General features: G+C 35.8%; 1 long non-coding RNA gene across 1 annotated transcript; it reads right to left on the reverse strand.

The window, feature by feature from the left end:
* Window positions 1-3,408: 3,408 nt before the first annotated feature.
* Window positions 3,409-13,636, reverse strand: LOC137648465 (uncharacterized). Its single transcript, XR_011045628.1, has 3 exons — window positions 13,511-13,636; window positions 12,700-12,800; window positions 3,409-6,364 (listed from the first exon to the last, which is right to left on the reverse strand). It is a non-coding gene; the product is annotated as an uncharacterized lncRNA (long non-coding RNA).
* Window positions 13,637-19,289: the final 5,653 nt, after the last annotated feature.

Raw genomic sequence — 19,289 nt, forward strand, 5'->3', positions numbered from 1 at the left:
TCAGAAGTCTTGCGATAGTTTTGAATAGGAATAAGACTCCTCTATCTAGAGAAGAGGCTTGAAGAACTTTATATGTATTCAGAACAGTCGACGAGAATAGAAGATATCCCTTTCTTGTCTGGACGAGAAATGTTTGAGCAATGAAGAGCGATTGGATTTATGGAGCTGGGCCATAAGGCCCAAATCTGAGGCTTGGGTCGACATTCAGCGCCCATGTGCTGTCGAAAGAAATCCCATCAATTGCCTTATCAGAATCGGTTGGATAGCAAGATGGAGGAAAGGAAGCACGGAAGGTATAGACGAAGGTTGAAAAGCTCGCGATGTCTACAGTACACCGCTTGAGGTGTACTGACGGCACTATCACCAAGCCCAAAACGGAGCAGCTACCATTCATGTTGTCTTAGTTTGTAACTGATTCTTGGGACCACATGATTACCAGCTTCCCATAAGCAATAATTACAAGGCTTGCTTGGGGCTGAGCAAGACCAACAGCAAGAACTTTCTCTTTGGGCTGAAAATCTTGCAAGACCCTGACCACACCGGCCGGGTCTTCTCCCCTTGGGGGCTATGACTGACTGTCTAAGAACCCCCGTCCGGAAATAAGGTCTAGACTATCTGTGTATGTGTGTGTGTGTGTGTGTGTGTGTGTAACCAGGGAAGGTAGGAAGAAGAGTTCAGATCTGCCCCTCGAAACATTGAAATATGCCAACGGAAATAAAGCACGAGTGTGTATGCCAGAGAACTTCATATCAATCAATCAATCATTCTTCTTCACACAACCTTCCGAATCTCGCCCTTTCTTCCGTTTTCACTGACGTTAATTATATTTAATCTTCGGAGTTAATCATCATCTTTTCCTTTATGTTTTAATTTTACTAATTCTTCCAGATCTGCGGTAGTTAGAAAATGGTATTTTCAAAGTAAAACAAGTCATTGTTGTATTAGTGAATATTTCGAAATAATGAAAATTAGTGTTTATGATTCCCCTCCCCCCCCATAAAAAACAAAGCAAAAAGAATCGCGTTGTGGATGAACTATTATTCAAAACAAAAGATAGCGCACACAACTTTCAATAGAGTCTTTGTTCTCGTTAAATACGAAATCTTTATTTTCAGACCAAACGAGAAGCTCTGGATTAATAACGACAAAGAGTATAGAAAATAACAACACTTCTCATTTACCAAATAATTACGAGATAGAAATGAGATCGATGGTTTGTTCATTCCACAGTTTTTCATGGAATGATTATTCTAGTTACCACTTTTATCATTGATAATCTTAATCTTCATTGAAATTATAATAGCATTCAATTTTACCTTCGCATTCATTTAGAGCAGTAATTCTAAACTAATTAGTTTACGTGAAATAAGTAAACAATTGCAAAATGAAATATATTAACCCTTAACTTGCCAATGATAAAAAGTGTGATTATTTTAGCAACCCATCAGTCTCGCTAGAATTCAATACCACAGCCTTTTGGCTAATGTTTTTTACAGAGAGAGAGAGAGAGAGAGAGAGAGAGAGAGAGAGAGAGAGAGAGAGAGAGAGAGAGAGAGAGAATCGTTAATTTTTTTACTCTATCATTAAAATCTATCCCTTAGTTTTACATTCATTCATATTCTGTATTAACGAATACAAATTATCCCTCTTTTTTTAGCATTTACTCTTGTGTCTCCACACGAACAGGCATTGCCTGTCGGGCAAGCAACGCTACCAGAACATGATTGAAAGCAGCAATGATCACCAATGACGACAGAAGCGAGAACACCATAAGAAAACAACCTTCCTGAGACCCCATGGAGACCTTGTGCCAACGTGTACGTAGTTATAGCAAGGAATAACATCATCAGGGAGTACAAGACTGCAGAAGTAACAAGTTTATCATTTAACATGGAACTTATAAATTTGAGCCATTTGGTTCGTGTAAGGGCATGGAAAGCCATTCTGATACCTTATGCAACTGGAAAACCCCCACAGTTACACGAAGGAGGAAAAGTTAAAAGTTGGACCGCAAGAGAGAAAACAGGCCAATTGGTTCGTGTAAGGGCATGGAAAGCCATTCTGATACCTTATGCAACTGGGAAACCCCCACAGTTACACTAAAGAGGAAAAGTTAAAAGTTGGACAGCAAGAGAGAAGAAAGGAAGTGGAACGGAGTTATACATAATGTATTAGGCGGGAATCTTCAGCTACGGAGAAAAAAAAAAAAAAAAAAAAAAAAAAAAAAAAAAAAAAAAAAAAAAAAAAAAAAAAAACACTATGCAGCACTTGAGATGCATTAACCCCCTACAGAGCCATACGTCATCTTTGATATTTTCTTTTCCCTAAAACGTGTTCAAAATTATCAGACCTTTTCCATTCTCATGTACTTAGTCTAATTCGTAATAATTTTTGTTAATGTAACATTATCACATGGCATAAGTACCCACTCCTGGTACCATTCTTTCTCTTGCATTCCATTGCTCTAGCAAAGTGTAGCGGTTATAATACTGCAGTCTCTTTCTTACATTTCAATCTCCCCAAGAGCCCAAAGTTCAATTAAAGCCTCGTACACAGAAAGTCCAAATATAGTGTGTGCTCTCTTATTTTCTGCAATACTCTCACGACTACTGTATTACCGGATCAAATACTCAAAGGTAGGCAATATGCGCAATCGGGCGAGCCATTGAATTAGATCACAGGCTGGGCAAAGGAAAAGTGTAGTCAGTTGTGTTTGTCAATGCATTCCCTAGCAAGCGCACATCCAGTGCCTCGACAACCGCATGGGCACTTCGATGTTTAGCCAGAGATTTCCTTGTCTATGACGTCAACAACACGTGATCGCCATCCACCCACAAAATTGGTAAAAACCCGTCCAAACGATTGAGCACAGCTCAACGGGCACTGCTACAAATAAATAAAGCCCACAGGCACAACCGAAACTTTATCCACATGGTGGCGCACTGGTTAAACCCCTTCCACACGAGAAGCTAACGCTGAGCGAGTACTCTGAATTGCCCGCAATTCTCTCGCTTTGATTGTTACAGATCAAACAGCCCAAAGCAGGCAGTAGGCACAGGCAGGCGAACTTATGACTTGGGCTAGACGCCAGTCAGCGGGCAGAGTGCAGTCAGTGATATCCCAAGCAGCGTCGTCCCGTGTCGAGTATTCATTCAATGCCTCAACAATGTGCATGGACACATCCAATAGTTTGCCTGTGATTTCCTCAACTATGACGTAATCTACATTCGTGATCGGCACATGTACCGTAAATTGGTAACTGACCACCCTGCATTTCCCCCTCATGAGGAATGTGCTCAGCCAGTGTGGGGTCATCTCAGATTTCTCTTTATATAATTACTTAATTTTCTAAAAACGATAAGTTCTCCTTTCCTGATAACTGGTGATAAATAAAGGTAGCCTGGTTAAACTTTTATTCAACAAAGGGTTCTCTTAAGCTAGACAATGAAAACTTTAAATTTCATTAAAAAATCTTTCTTTAAAACCTTACTTCGGAAATAAATTAATTCCTGAGAAACAGTATTTGGAAAAGTAAAGAATCAAAACTTAAAAACAAAGTAAAGTTTTGAAGTATTATGAAAAATCTTGTTAAATGTATGATCTATAATAAAAACAACCATTCCCACACCCAGAGTTGATTTAACCTACAATATCAAAGAATTTCAAATGAGTGATTGCAGCAATCTTGAAAATGGCCGCCATTTTCGTCACAGGTCAAATCTGAGATGGCCCTATATCTAAATATCAGTGAGGCATTGTCTACCTGCACACCAAATTTCATGCTTGTTTCACCAAACCCATAATTCTTACAAATATTTCACCTATCTGCAGTACTACAAGGGACCTTCCTAAGATATATTTTTTACTCTTGAATAAGAAGAAGTAATTGAAAATTTTCTACAAATAAAAAAATAAACAGTAACATTCCATAAGAGTTAACAGAAGGCAAGATAAGCAGATTAAGTAAGTGGTGATTCAAGTAACCCTATTACGTTTTCCATAAATCAAAATCTATATATTTTTTTTTCCTAGGTAAAAACTAGGACATACGTATTACTGGCTATGGAGTAAAGTCAAGAAAAGTTCAGTTAGACTTTCTTTCGCTAATTTTTTTTCAACTTTTCTTCTCGGGTCAAAACTATTCTTGCACTATTAATGCCCGAAGTTCTAAATTATTCTATCAGTTATGCGCTCTGTTTTAAATAGTTTGTCCAGACACTCAGGGAGTTTATTCTATAAAATCACTCAAATTTTATATGCCTGTATCAAATTCTCCAATTCAAGTTCACATTTCAATAGCAAGGGTGCTCCCGATAGTGTGTTTTATACGAGGTGTCAACCACTGATCCATAGTAGAAGCGTAGATGTGTCAAACACTCGGGTGAGCAATGACAACCTCTGCTCTTGCCTCCATAGTGTGTACCCAGCAATGACGTTACATGAACTTTACCACGGACCGTTCCCGTTTACCAACCAATACAGACTTTGCTTGTCTAAGTGGGTACAAAATTGCTAACTTTGTAATGGGCAAACTGCTAGCTTTTGCACGATGGAAATCCCCGCCGTGCATTTGCCCCTCGTGAAGAAGAAAACCCACCGGGCTAAAAAAAGTTAACGTGGTAGCACAATTCATAAATTGGCAGACCCATGCCTTAGGTATTCGTGCTTCTAGCGTTATCGCAGATTGTTCTTGTCACCTAGTTATCTGTTAATCCTGGTTGCTTGACATCCCTTTAGCCCTCTAATTTATCCCTTAAAGTTTACTACGATCCTTTCGATTATTTTCCCGATTTATTTTACACAGTTTATTGCTTTGTAGTTGGTATCCATCTTTAAATTTAGACAAATTATAAAACTTACTCAAATAAATTCGATAGGTTTGCATTCTAACCATTACTTCTGAATTTACTCAACAGCAACATACTAAGTATTTTTAAAGTTCTAATTTAGTTTACTTTAAGCCCCTACCACAAAGTGCACGGCGGTCAGACACGCACTTGCCACTTAGATATGGGTGACGATCACGAGAATATATTACGTCGTTGACAAGGAGGCTACGGACAAACCATTGAATTGACCTTTGCCCTCTGTTCGGCGTCTGACCAAAGTCAGAAGTTAACCAGCTTGTCTCTACCTGTCTTGGACCATTTGATCCGACAACACTTCCAGAGAATTATGAGCAAATCAAGAGTGCACACCCTGAATTTACCCCTCATGTGGAAGATACTTATCCTTTACTTTTTCCTCATTTGTTAAACTTCTTGGGTTAGTGTAACATTTTTCATGTCTACTCAAAGCATAAAGTTTACATTCCCTTCATCAATACCATAAAAATACTTTAATCATCAAATATTCATTAAACTATATACAACAAAAATCTAGCGCAGGGTTTCGCTATAACTTTAATAAAAAAAAAAAAAGTTAACATTAGGCATGCCCTTATAGGAGTTAACTGTACCCAGAGTTTCTTTGTAGTAAATTATTCACTTTTGTAATTAGAATACTCAAATAAGGCATTTTAGGCCTTTCATAATTAATAGCTTACATTAATAGTTTACATCATTTAGACATGTGCTTATAAGAGTTAACTGCTACCTACGAGTTAATAGTAACTAAATAAATTCCCAATTTTGTAATGACTCACTCAATAGACAGTGCTTTGTTAATTTTTCAACATTAATTTTTCCCTCTATTTCTTAGATACGAATATTCACAATTTCTGGACATTATATTAAAAGTTTAAATATATTTAAAATGTACATTCAAAGAATCCCAAATGTAGTGTACAATAGTTTAAAAGCTTAGTTCTCTTAATATCTTTAAAGTAAAATTCATATATTTTTCAGTGATTATAATTTAATACAGGTAAATTTTCATAAAGATCTAATTACATATCTGGCTAGATCTATTAAATTTCCTTTTAGAACAAAAAATCTGTGCTATTCACTAAAAGCTAAAACTTTCTTCACCATACTCTGAATAACAGATCCTTGGCAAGAGAAATATATAACTTACAATACATTATCTAGATAATTTGAAATCTTTTATATAAAAAGTTACCTATTGATCCAAGCCATTTTTTACAATAGACAGTTTCAATCAATTTAAAGGTCACAATCACTTTTACAATAATTGAAGACTAACAGTTGTAGAAAGCAAAGGTTTTTAAAAGTGAATAAAAATCACGAGACCTCTGGCAAAGGCAAGTGTGGATGGTCTCCTAAACAGTTATCCATTGCACATTAAAGTCTTCAAAATTCCTGTGTATCCCCCTGAAGAACTAACTTTGCTGGTCTAGATTCACGATTAGTGCTATCTTCCAAAGAAACTATTTTCGGATCTGTTTAATCACAGTATCACTTACCTGCAAAAGAAAAATATAAGTATTAGTAAAAATTATAAACTAATTTACTTAATTTTTGAAAGTTGAAGTTTTTGATGAAAACTTCAAACTAAAATAAAGTTAAGGAAAACAGCACAAAGAAAATTGGTACAATGGAAACTATCGACGTTCAAAATAAAGTTTATGGAAAGTAAAACAAGGAAAATCTGACAATGGAAACTAGCTCGACCTTAAAAGAATAACATTAAAAAATATTAACTTTCCAGTAAAAAAAAAATTAACCGTAAGACAAAGTTAAAGATAATAAAAACCAATTACAAACTACCTCCACAAACTCAGTAATTCAAAGATACTCTAAAAATAACATAATTCCTAGCTATACAAACCAAATTCTATTAGTTAGAGATTGATTCAGTGAAAGTGATTCAACGCGAACTTTATAAAGAGAAACCAGCTGGTGAAGGGCGAGAGTGATTCCGTGATATTAGATTGAGCGCGAACTTTTTTAAAGTTTACTTAACGAGCTGGTGAAGGGTGCAGTGAACTTTTTAAAGTTTACTTAACGAGCTGGTGAAGGGTGCAGTGAACTTTTTAAAGTTTACTTAATGAGCTGGTGAAGGGTGCAGTGAACTTTTTAAAGTTTACTTAACGAGCTGGTGAAGGGTGCAGTGAACTTTTTAAAGTTTACTTAATGAGCTGGTGAAGGGTGCAGTGAACTTTTTAAAGTTTACTTAACGAGCTGGTGAAGGGTGCAGTGAACTTTTTAAAGTTCAATTAATGAGCTGGTGAAGGGTGCAGTGAACTTTTTAAAGTTCACTTAACGAGCTGGTGAAGGGTGCAGTGAACTTTTTAAAGTTCACTTAACGAGCTGGTGAAGGGTGCAGTGAACTTTTAAAGTTCACTTAATGAGCTGGTGAAGGGTGCAGTGAACTTTTTAAAGTTCAATTAATGAGCTGGTGAAGGGTGCAGTGAACTTTTTAAAGTTTACTTAATGAGCTGGTGAAGGGTGCAGTGAACTTTTTAAAGTTTACTTAACGACCTGGTGAAGGGTGCAGTGAACTTTTTAAAGTTCAATTAATGAGCTGGTGAAGGGTGCAGTGAACTTTTTAAAGTTCAATTAATGAGCTGGTGAAGGGTGCAGTGAACTTTTTAAAGTTCACTTAACGAGCTGGTGAAGGGTGCAGTGAACTTTTTAAAGTTCACTTAACGAGCTGGTGAAGGGTGCAGTGAACTTTTTAAAGTTCACTTAATGAGCTGGTGAAGGGTGCAGTGAACTTTTTAAAGTTCACTTAATGAGCTGGTGAAGGGTGCAGTGAACTTTTTAAAGTTCAATTAATGAGCTGGTGAAGGGTGCAGTGAACTTTTTAAAGTTCACTTAATGAGCTGGTGAAGGGTGCAGTGAGCTTTTTAAAGTTCACTTAATGAGCTGGTGAAGGGTGCAGTGAACTTTTTAAAGTTCACTTAATGAGCTGGTGAAGGGTGCAGTGAGCTTTTTAAAGTTTACTTAATGAGCTGGTGAAGGGTGCAGAGGTACCCCGCCCTTTTCAGCAGGAGTTTGACTACTTTTAGACCTTTCGGCCCAAGAAAAGGAGTCTTGAGTAGGGATGTAAAATTAAATGACTCCTGTTTGACTAGCTATAAGAAAACTTTTAAAACTTCTACTTAAAGTTTGATTTGTTCCACCGTAACATACAGACACTCTTACTTTAATTAGGGAGACTATAGCTTGGCGGGTAGAAATTACCCTTAAAACAAAAATACTGCTAGTTTCTTCTGTAGAGGTGCTAAGCAGTAACTCCAGAAACCTAAGTTTTCCATAGGAATGGAAACGCTAATAAAAGGCACGTGGATGCAAGTACTCTTATCAAATATAACTATTCCCTCTATCAGTTTGAAATAAAAAAAAAATTGTATAAATTCCACCATCCTCCCACTCAGATAGGATGTGGGAAGAAACTACCTTTGCTATGAAATATGGAACTAAGTTTTAGCTTGCCAGCATCAGGGACACAAACACTTATCAATTAAAACTGAACTGCCTCTGAGAGGGGATGACCAGAGAAGAAACATTTAAGCATCTATTCCAGTTTCACATCTACAAGTTACCACGAGAGATGCTTTGACAAAGGTGGAGCTGGGATGGTTACAAAATACCTCTAGTATCTATCACAGGACCAAGCACAAAATCAGGGGACTAGAGGGTATACTCCCGTAGGCATAAGATCATTAAGGCAGTGTCTTGCCCTGATTCTAGCCATAATCACTTAGCCCATCAGCATGTTTAAAAAAAAAAAAAAAAAAAAAAAAAAAAAGCATCTAGTCAGAAACTCAGACCTGAGGGGAGGCATGAGGTTTGACCCTATTAATCTAGAAATTGAGTCCTAACAGGACAAAATCTCACCACCACCAGATGCTTCACAGAGAGGGGGTTAGGAGAAGGTCTCTGGAATTATGAATTGATCCACAAAACTGAACACCATTCCACACATCCATTTCCCAGCGTTGGTCACTAAATAGTTTAGTGTCTTCACCAATGTTAAGGTTAGCAAAACTAATGCTATCAGTCTGGAGACACCTACATTAGGTCTTTTACAGGGTATGCGCAAGGGCCTTGAAGAAAAGTCCCTTACCACTTGTCCCAGGGGAGATGGAGACAAGTTCTTCACAGGCATAGAAATCAACTATTTAAACCTAGAGAACAAGAGTCACTTTCTACTCCAGGGTCCTAAGGTCCCAAGGAGGGAAATACTGCTCCAAGCTCTAAACACAGATATTAAAGTCCACTAAAAAAACTATATCCTTCAGTCAACAGAACTAAACCCTGAGCAGTAGCCTTCAACAGCGTCTACTATAAGGCACTTCTCTCGGCTAATGAAGACTAGAAAATTCACTACCTGCACTAGAGTTTCTCTAACTAGAGAAGCATCTTTGAAAAAGTTATAGAAGATGATCCATTTTACCTCAGATGGCCTCAGAGGACTGGCACATATATCCAAAGATCTCCTGGATAGCAAGATACTTAATAACCACTGGTTTAGATGAAACCACAATCTGATGGTACCTCTGAAAAGGCAGCTGAATGAAACTATCGTGTCAACCACAGTTGTGTCAACCAGATGAGTTAAACTGGGATACCTCTTGCCAAGGGATGATCTGGGAGCCACCTGTGTCATCAAGTTCTAGCATAATCAACACTTAACAGGTGGATCAGGTAAGGGGGAGATGTCACCGAGAGCTTCTCGTTTTGCCAAGCGGCAAACTGATCAATAGGCAAGAAGTCTCTCCGCTACTTAAGGACTTTTGAACCACTTCATCCTACAACCTATAACCTGTCCTGTTTTCTTTTATATTCCTCTTTCCAGAAAGCAACTAGCTGACAACTCTAAATCATGGAACAAGATATGCATTTGCTTTGTTACCTCACAGAGGGGGAAAAGATTGTGCCCCCATGCTCCATGTATGCCACTAGAGCAGCGTGGTCTCAAGACACTAATTAGTGCATCGTTTGTTCTTTTGAAAGCTTGCAGCACTGGAGGCTGTATACATTTTCAAGGAAGTTTGTGGGCAGATGCTTCTCTTCAATGGACCAAAAACCAGAGATGACCCGGTAATCTGGGTATGCTCCCAATCCTCCCTTCATCATCTGAAAACTTAAGCGAGGCAGAGAGTCTAGTGTGGTCCCTGAGGTGAGGCTTTCCTCGTGGAGCTATAGGGCAAGAATAACCCAAACCTCCTATGAACTGGGGATCCCTATTGACAAACAAGTGATCTGACCAGTGATCCTTCAGACACCACTGGAAATCCCAGGTTAATAACGCCATGTTAGCTAGTTTTCGATCCTTCAGACACCACTGGAAATCCCAGGTTAATAACGCCATGTTAGCTAGTTTTCGATGAAAGGCAACTGAAGACTACCATCACCGACCTGGAACTTAGGCACGAACAGGGACAGTTTTAAAACCCCCTTGAGACTGCTCATGCAATAGTTTGAAGTCAGTCACAGCTGAAATTACCATCTGCATGCCTAAGAACTTAACCTCTGCTTGGGTATGAGATTTGACTGCTCATAGTTCACCACTATCACCAAAATTATGCAGCAACTACTTCTCTGAGGAGACCAGGATCAGCCAATCTTCGAGACGCATCAAAAGACATCCCTTGCCAGTACTAGAAAGGGCCTACCAAGGTGAATACCTGTGTGAACACCAGGAGAGCCATATACAGTCTAAGCGCAGTTTAGAACTGGTACACTGTACTGTGAAACCTTTGTACTCTAGGACTAATGAAGAGGCATTAGTAGGAAATTCTGATCGAGCCTCTTGAAATTTCAACAGTTATCTGAATTTGACTGGAATTTAAGACTTCATTGGTCAGATTTTAATTTGTTTAAATCGCTTATTTTATCTATACCCTTAGGATGTTCAACCAACAATGTGCGCGATTACCCCTTTTTCTTCTATGAGCATTATAACAGAATCAAAAGCATTTTAAACCTGAGGATCATCAAGAATATAAATGGTAATAGTATAGAACATGACGCTTTCCATTTACTCCAATATAATGTAATCCTGCAGTTCTCACCTTCTTTAACAGTAATTGGGTGGTTATTTAAATTCTGGGAAAGCAATAATTAGCAAGATATGTTGAAGAGGGAAGAAGGGGTTATAAAAAGAAAATAACTCAAGTTTCCTCACTAAACAACATGGAACTGACGTCAACATAGTCAACCAAACAGATCGTGATGCCAGCGTACATAAACAGAAGTTCGTGATGCCAGCGTACATTTGATTTACTGTATATTCAAAATATACTTAATCAAGAATTGTGATTACTCAAAAGTGTCACTATTTATAAATTCCATATTTTAAGGACACTTGAGTAATTAATAAAGTTTTAATTAAGTATATTATGAATATACAGTAAATCAAATGTACGCTGGCATCACTAACTTCTGTTTATGTACGTTGGCATCACGATCAGTTTGGTTGACTATGTTGACGTCAGTTCCATGTCGTTTAGTGAGGAAACAGTTATTTTCTTTTTATAACCCCTTCTCCCCTCTTCAACATATCTTGCTAATCATGGCTTTTCCAGAATTTAAATAACCACCTAATTACTGTTCAAGAAGGTGAGAACTGCAGGATTACATTATATTGGAGTAAATGGAGAGCGTGGTGTTCTATACTATAACCATATAAATATCCTTAAAACAAAGTATAATTTTAAAAAATTACAGGCCTAATAGCATTTAAGGTTTTCTAAAATAGTCTAAGGATTTATATATTAAATTAATCTCAAATTCTGTCCAATTGGCTACACAACAATTAAATGCTGTAAACATCAACCAATGGTATTATAAAGTATGCCTTTCCAAGTCTCCCAAAGGTAGACCCACAGCAATTTATCTACCTTGGGGATTCCAAGTCGTCATTTGACGGGTTCAAGGAGTTTCCACATAGTACTTTTAACGCCAACAGGTCCGAAGGTTAACACATACATACCCAAATTAGTTAAGTTTAAAGTTATGCATTAAGTGTTTTCACAATACAATTAAGTATTTTGCAGCATAACTCCTAGGCTAACAATTTGAATTCTGCTTCATACAACATTTGAGAATGCAGAAATTTATAAAACAATAAAACTTGTAATCTATATTCCTCAGTAAAGTAGCTTTAATACAAAATTAAAAGTATAGCTTAAAATTTTAGCTTTGCTGAAAAACTATTAGCTACCCATCAGGAAATAACCAATTTGTTAATCTTAAAATACCGTGATTTCAGTATAGACCTATTCGTAAGCCTTTAAATCTTTTTTAATGAATCCTATTCGTTAACCTTAAAAACTAGCCCTTTATGTTAATCTTAGATACTTTACTCTAAGTAAAAGTAATGTTAACTTTTAAGTAATTTTTGTTATTTAAATAATCCTTTTCGTCAATAACGAAAAGCTTGAGTAAACCAATTTGTTAATCTTAAAACCTGTTATTTAAGTAAACCTTTGTTATCCTTTAATGTTCAAACTAGAATCCACCTAGCTAATACTAAATACTACTGAGGGTATATATGCCTAAATTATTAAGCTTTAAGATTTGTCAGCAAGTGTAAAACTAAATACCGATAAAAATTTTTGAGAAAAACAAAAAACTAGTCTAGTTTACTGTTGGAACCCATATGTGGCTATATAGTAGGTCAGTTGACCTGATATATAGTTCATAGGGGTAACCCCTATGAGCCTGCCCATTAACTAATATTGGATCTATTACGCAGGATCATTAGGCTACCTACATCGCTTGAGGGCGCCGATCCTTAGTGGGTGGGGGGAAGCATGAAAAAAATTGATAACGTAAAAAAATTTACCTTATTAATGCAGTATTCTTGAGCCAAGTGTAGAAAGCTTTTCTTCCATGCGAAATAATTTGAAGAGATTTTAGTCAGTGGGGTGAACTTCACACAAACACCTGTGAATTATTAAGACTTAAGGTTAAATTGTACAATTAGTCTGATATGAGCGTAATTTAAATAATGAAACTAATAACATGGACGCACCTATAGTATTTAAGATTAATGTAAAATGATATATCCTTAATTCATTGTCCTTTAACAAATATTTACACTTATTCAATGCCCTTAATAAGTAATATTTATATCAATCCTTTATTTAATTTACATCGATCCTTTATTCATAGTGTCGAATATTTACTCCCATACATAAACACAAATATCTGCAACGTAACCTTCACGCATAGACTGAAAATGGTATTACAATAACTAAAATAATCAAAATTGGTTTATTGAAATTTCCAACATTAGATTAAAGTAAGTTTCCATTAAATTGAAAATTCTAGCATTGCCAAATCGGCAAAACATTACCAGCCATTAATACTTCATCAGAAGATTAAAGTAAATTGACTAAAGTTATGAACGAATGAAAGGAATTAATTCGCCCAACTTATACTTCGACCCAAAACCCCTTTAATACACTATCTCAATTGATAAGTCCCAAGAAAACTCACTTGCATCACTTAACCACATTATGACGTTGAAAGTGCCATTCCCAGCACTCGCAATAAAACTAACGCCGCCGACGCTTACCCAGAAACCACGAATTAAAAATTACAATCATAAAACGTGCCCTAATGAACTATTGACTTTCAGTAATGATACATACCTACGGAAAGAGAGAATAAAACTTTTACGATCACAGAACACAACACAACACCGGCACGAACACTGCTTTATATAATTATACAAGAACACGCTACATCAAGTAAGTTCAACTAAACAGGAATATAAGGAGACTAGAGCCTTTTAATGAACAGCATTAACGCACACACACACACACACTTTTCTGCCAAGGACAATGGACTTCCGAAGGCGGTAGTTCTCGTTTTCTTTTCAAACGTTTTCTTTTTAAGGGAGTGTAAAAAGTTATTTGCTTTAAGACCGATAAATTTTCGTGTAATCTTGAAGCTTAAAAAGGTCTTTTTTTTATAACGTGTTTTATCAAACTATGCAAAATGATGGTAAAAAAAAAAAATAGACTTAAACAAAAACTTGATTTTGTATGGAGTAGATAGCCTACATGAAAAAACGAGTTAATCCATTTTATGATCTATGAAAGGTTTGCAAACATTTCGACGGAGAACCGTAATAGATGCAACGCATCACGAAATTTAAGAAATTCCATAAAAAGAGACTAAAAGTCAATAGATAAAAGAATTAGGTTCTTCAGTCTCCAGTTGGGTAATGGTCACTGTCACACGGTGAACCATAGAATTATTAAATACAGTAGTTTTACCATTAACCGTTTCCTACCTAGGCTACCTATTTTGTGTTCAGGACAACAGGTGATCCATAGACAGGGGAATGCTTTTCCTCATCCTTATTCCTTCTATTATGTTGTTTTGCATTTTTAATTTTTTTATTTGTTTATTACATTATATATTTAAATTAATCTTTTTCTGTAAAGAAATAAACTACGTTTTTCACTCGTCAAGTATCTCTCTCTCTCTCTCTCTCTCTCTCTCTCTCTCTCTCTCTCTCTCTCTCTCTCTTTTCCTTTCTATTTCTTTTCTCTAGGAAACATTTGTATATACTTCATCGTACAACTGCAATGCTTTCTCTCAGTTGCACCTTGGCACTGAATGAGGTAGGCCTACTTGGTCCCAGAGCCAAGCTATTTGACCCAAATTGAATAAATCCTAAATAAAATCTGCAATAATGTTTAAAATGCCACGGAACATTGTGGCAATATTTAATACTGGTGTGCGCAACCCGTCAAAAATAACAACTAAATATCTAAATATGCTCACTCACGCACATGCAACCCGCCTCCCACTTCTCACTAGGGTATGACTACTCCTCTCTCCCATACCTGAGTGTCGGGGGTAATGTAGCGTGATCGTATATATATATATATATATATATATATATATATATATATATATATATATATATATATATATATATATATGTATATATATATATATGTATATATATGTATATATATGCATATATAAGTGTATATGTATGTGTGTGTATGAATATATATATATATATATATATATATATATATATATATATATATATATATATATATAAACACACACACACACACACACACTATATATATATATATATATATATATATATATATATATATATATATATATATAAATGTGTGTGTATGTATGTATATAACAAACTCACACACACACACACACACACATATATATATATATATATATATATATATATATATATATATATATATATAAAACAGATCCATACACTTGCTCTTTGTTTTATAATTAGGGTGCGCAGGAAAATGAGTTGGCGGAAGGATACGATAATTCTCTCCTGCAATAACAGGCCATCTGTATGAGGGCAGCATTGGTAATTACAATTGACAGGGCAGCACTGCTGATAATAATGAAAAGCCGAAAAATATTAATATGTAAGTAATCGAACCCTCTCAGAGAAAACATATGATTTGAATTCAATAAGTACTTTGACTATTAAAGGTCATCACTAATATGTGCAAGGAACTATACTTCAGCTATAAAGAGTTGAAACCTGTAGATTAGAGCTGTTAGCTCATTTTCGTATGCCAGATCATTGTTATGAAAACTATTATTATTATTATTATTATTATTATTATTATTATTATTATTATTAGGTAAGGTACAAGCCTAGTTGCAAAAGCAGGACGCTAAAATCCAAAGGCTCCAACAGGAAAAAGTAGTCCAGTGAGGAAAAGTAATAAATAAACTACAAGAAAAGTAATAAACAATTTAAGTAAAAAAAAATATTTTAAGATTAGTACTAACGTTAAAACAGATCTTCCATATATAAACTATAAAAAGAGACGTAAGTTAGCATGTTCAACAGAAAAAGAAGCATATTAAACTACCTGGTTAGGAAGATCATTCTACAACTTGGTCACAGCTGGAATAGAATTTCTAGAATACTATGTAGCATTGAGCCTTGTGATGGAGAAGGCATGCCTGTTAGAATTAACTGCATACCTAGTATTACGAACAGGGTGTTACTGTCCGGGAAGATCTGATAATCAATTGGCTTTGGTCAAATAATTTTCATGCAGCTGTACCAACCGTGTGTCACACGATCGTACATAGTTCATTTTGTGCTTGTATCTTCGCTCTCCCCTTGCACTTAAAAGAACCTGATATAACATGTCTGTTTTTCTCATCGGCAACGGTGTCGATTTTTTAACATGAAAATTCTTGTTGCTTTGAGATTTTGTATATAAAGGAGAGTGTTCTACAATAAAGTCACTCAGTTGCTTCCATCCTGTCTTTGAGTCACAACCTTCTCTCGGCCCGTCACACAGCATTACTATACAATACAGACTGACCAGCTACGTGTAAAACGTGGTAATACGACCAATCATAAGCTGGTCTTAACTCCTTATAGGTAGAATATAATACCAATAGTTTTTTGTAAAATTTTAACAAGATAAAACCTAAAATAAAAACTTTACAGTTTTCTTCTGCACATTCGTCTATACTCTCTTAAATTCAGCCAAAAATCTGTGTTCTATGAATGGCAATGTCTTTTGATATCTGGTAAGACAGAGAAGTTTATTAAATACTTATGAAATATGTTACATGATACAGTGGTTCTCCTAACATTTGGAATTCCTCCTTTCAGATAAGATATGATTAGATATTGAAAACTGATATAGAATTCCTAATATATCAAATGAGATGGCAAAAGTCGAACAATAATTCACCTGAAAGAATAGACAATGCTAATTATCAAAAACAACAAAGAGCCAGTAGAGGAGAAAAAGAACTAAAACAAATAAGAGTTGTTACAAAAATATAGCACTAAAAATAGCAACAGAAATACAACACATGTTCAAATTCACGTCTCTCCCTCTTTCTTACTGTGAGATAAAAATGGTGGTAAGCAAAAGTTTCAAAAGAAAGTCGAAAAGATTTTTACCATAAAATCGCCTTTTCTGTCCTTTTAAGGAAAAGCTGAATCCTGACCTAAAGAGGGGAAACATAATGGAATTTTTTTTGTTGTAAGCCAAATACAATGCCATATTTTTACCTCTAGGGTTTCAAATAAATGATAAAAGTAACCTATCATTCTAAGAAAAACGGATATTGAAGGTATCACCTTCAAGAAATAGAATAAAATCAGATAATAAAGACAGGAGTAAGGCTAAAACAAATAAAAACAAGAGAAAGTTGTATTAACGTTCTGCAAGAATATACAGTTCCTAAAATATCAAACAAAAAGTTGAACGTTTTTCATGAAAAAAAAAAAAAAAAAAAAAAAACGCTTGATACTGAAAACTCAAAGCAGGGATCATTTCATTCCTGGAAAAGAAGATTCGGTAGAATACAAAGATGAAAATAATAATATAACGAAAATCTTACGTTCTGAGAAAAGGGCACAAGACAAACTCGGAAGCAGCTCAGATGATGTTATTACGAAAAAGATCGTGGAATGATGAGTACACACCTGGAAGGGTTTTCGGATCCATTTTTTCTTTCTGAGACGATATTGAAGACTCATTTGTCTGATTTTTTTTAGATGAATATACAGCTAATAATTACATCCTGTCTTTCTTGTGTTTTAGGTTGTCAGAGTCTTATTACACTGGTAATTATATATATATATATATATATATATATATATATATATATATATATATATATATATATATATATGTGTGTGTATATATATATATATATATATATATATATATATATATATATGCATATATGTATATATATACGTATATATATATATATATATATATATATATATATATATATATATATATATGTGTGTGTGTGTGTGTTTATGTATGTATAAATACATATGCGTATGTGTATAATATTATGTATGTATGTATGTATGTATGTATCTATCTATCTATCTATATATATATATATATATATATATATATATATATATATATATATATATATGTGTGTGTGTGTGTGTGTGTGTGTGTGTGTGTTATGCATGTACAACACCAAATGTAACCGTTTCTAGTCTACTGCAGGAAAAAGGCCTCAGACATGTCATTATTTATGTCGTGGATGTGGCCAGTTTTCATCACCACACTACCCAGTGAGGATAGGTGATAGTGGGAGACTTTTAGTCCGATACCTCACAGCAAACCAACCTAGTGTAGGGGACCCTCACCAGTACAGCCCTGCTCATCATGGCGATACGCAAAAACCCCTTTCACCACGTTAAGGTATCCTTACTCGGAATGATAAGAACTTTGTAAGTTATTAAGTTGTTATTCATTTACAACCAGGGTGCTGAGATAATACCATATGGCAGACCCCTTAGATCCTCTGTCTTAAGGCGGGTTTGCACGGTCGAACGGTTCGCCGAACGCAGTTCGACAGACAAGTGTTTGAAGTGATGTTCTAACGTGACGAACACATTCGTCGAACGGTTTGAAGAAAGCCTGTTCTCGCCTGACTTTCTTGGGCGGGGTTTCATTGTCCATAAACCTTATACCTTTGTGGCTGACTTCACCTCTTCGAACCCTTTGACAAGCAGGTTTGACGGCCCGGTTCGACGAACCGGTCGACCTTCCAAACCCCGCTTTGGAGTCAGTTAACATGTCAACATGAAATTTGTAATCCAAATCCAAATTGATAACATAAAATTTTCTAGTGGCCTATGTGGTAACGTTCTTGCATGGTGATTGCCAGACTGAGGTCCTAGTTCTGCTCAAACTCGTTAGTCCCTTGGTCACTGCAACCTCACCATCGTTGTGAGCTAAGGATGGGGGTTTGGCGGAGTCTATAGGCCTATCTGCTGAGTTATTAGCAGCCATTGCCTGGTCCTCCCTGGTCCTAGCTTGAGGGGAGAGGGGCCTTGGGTGCTGATCATATGTATATGCGGTCAGTCTCTACGCCGTAGAGTCTACGGCATTGTCAGCCAGCTAGGGCAATGTCAATGACCTTTGGCTCTTGCCATTCATGTGCGGCCTTTAAATCTTTAAACCCCAAATTATAGGGCTGTCAAATTTATGATATATGTACTAAAGCACAGTTGAGCTCTTCAGCACTTTGGAAAAGAAGTTAAGAAAAATTTTTGGTAGGAAATAGTAGTATAAAAACGCTTAATTTTTACAGACAGTGCCATCATAAAGAATTTCCCTTTGTGAGATATCACACTACATAAAATTTTGGTAGGAAATAGTAGTATAAGAACGCTTAATTTTTACAGACAGTGCCCTCATAAAGACTTCCTCTTCGTTAGATATGACACTATGTTTCCATGGGCAGAGGTCTTAATGTATTCCACAGAATCCAAGTACATTGAAAACCTATATTTAGAGATATTACATTACATTATAGTTAAAATTTGAACGATTTTATGCCTTTTCCTAATATCAATTATATGCGGCGGCCATCTTGGAAGCCATCTTGAATTACTAA

This window comes from Palaemon carinicauda, chromosome 10 (assembly GCF_036898095.1).
Source record: "Palaemon carinicauda isolate YSFRI2023 chromosome 10, ASM3689809v2, whole genome shotgun sequence".
Lineage (NCBI taxonomy): Eukaryota > Metazoa > Arthropoda > Malacostraca > Decapoda > Palaemonidae > Palaemon > Palaemon carinicauda.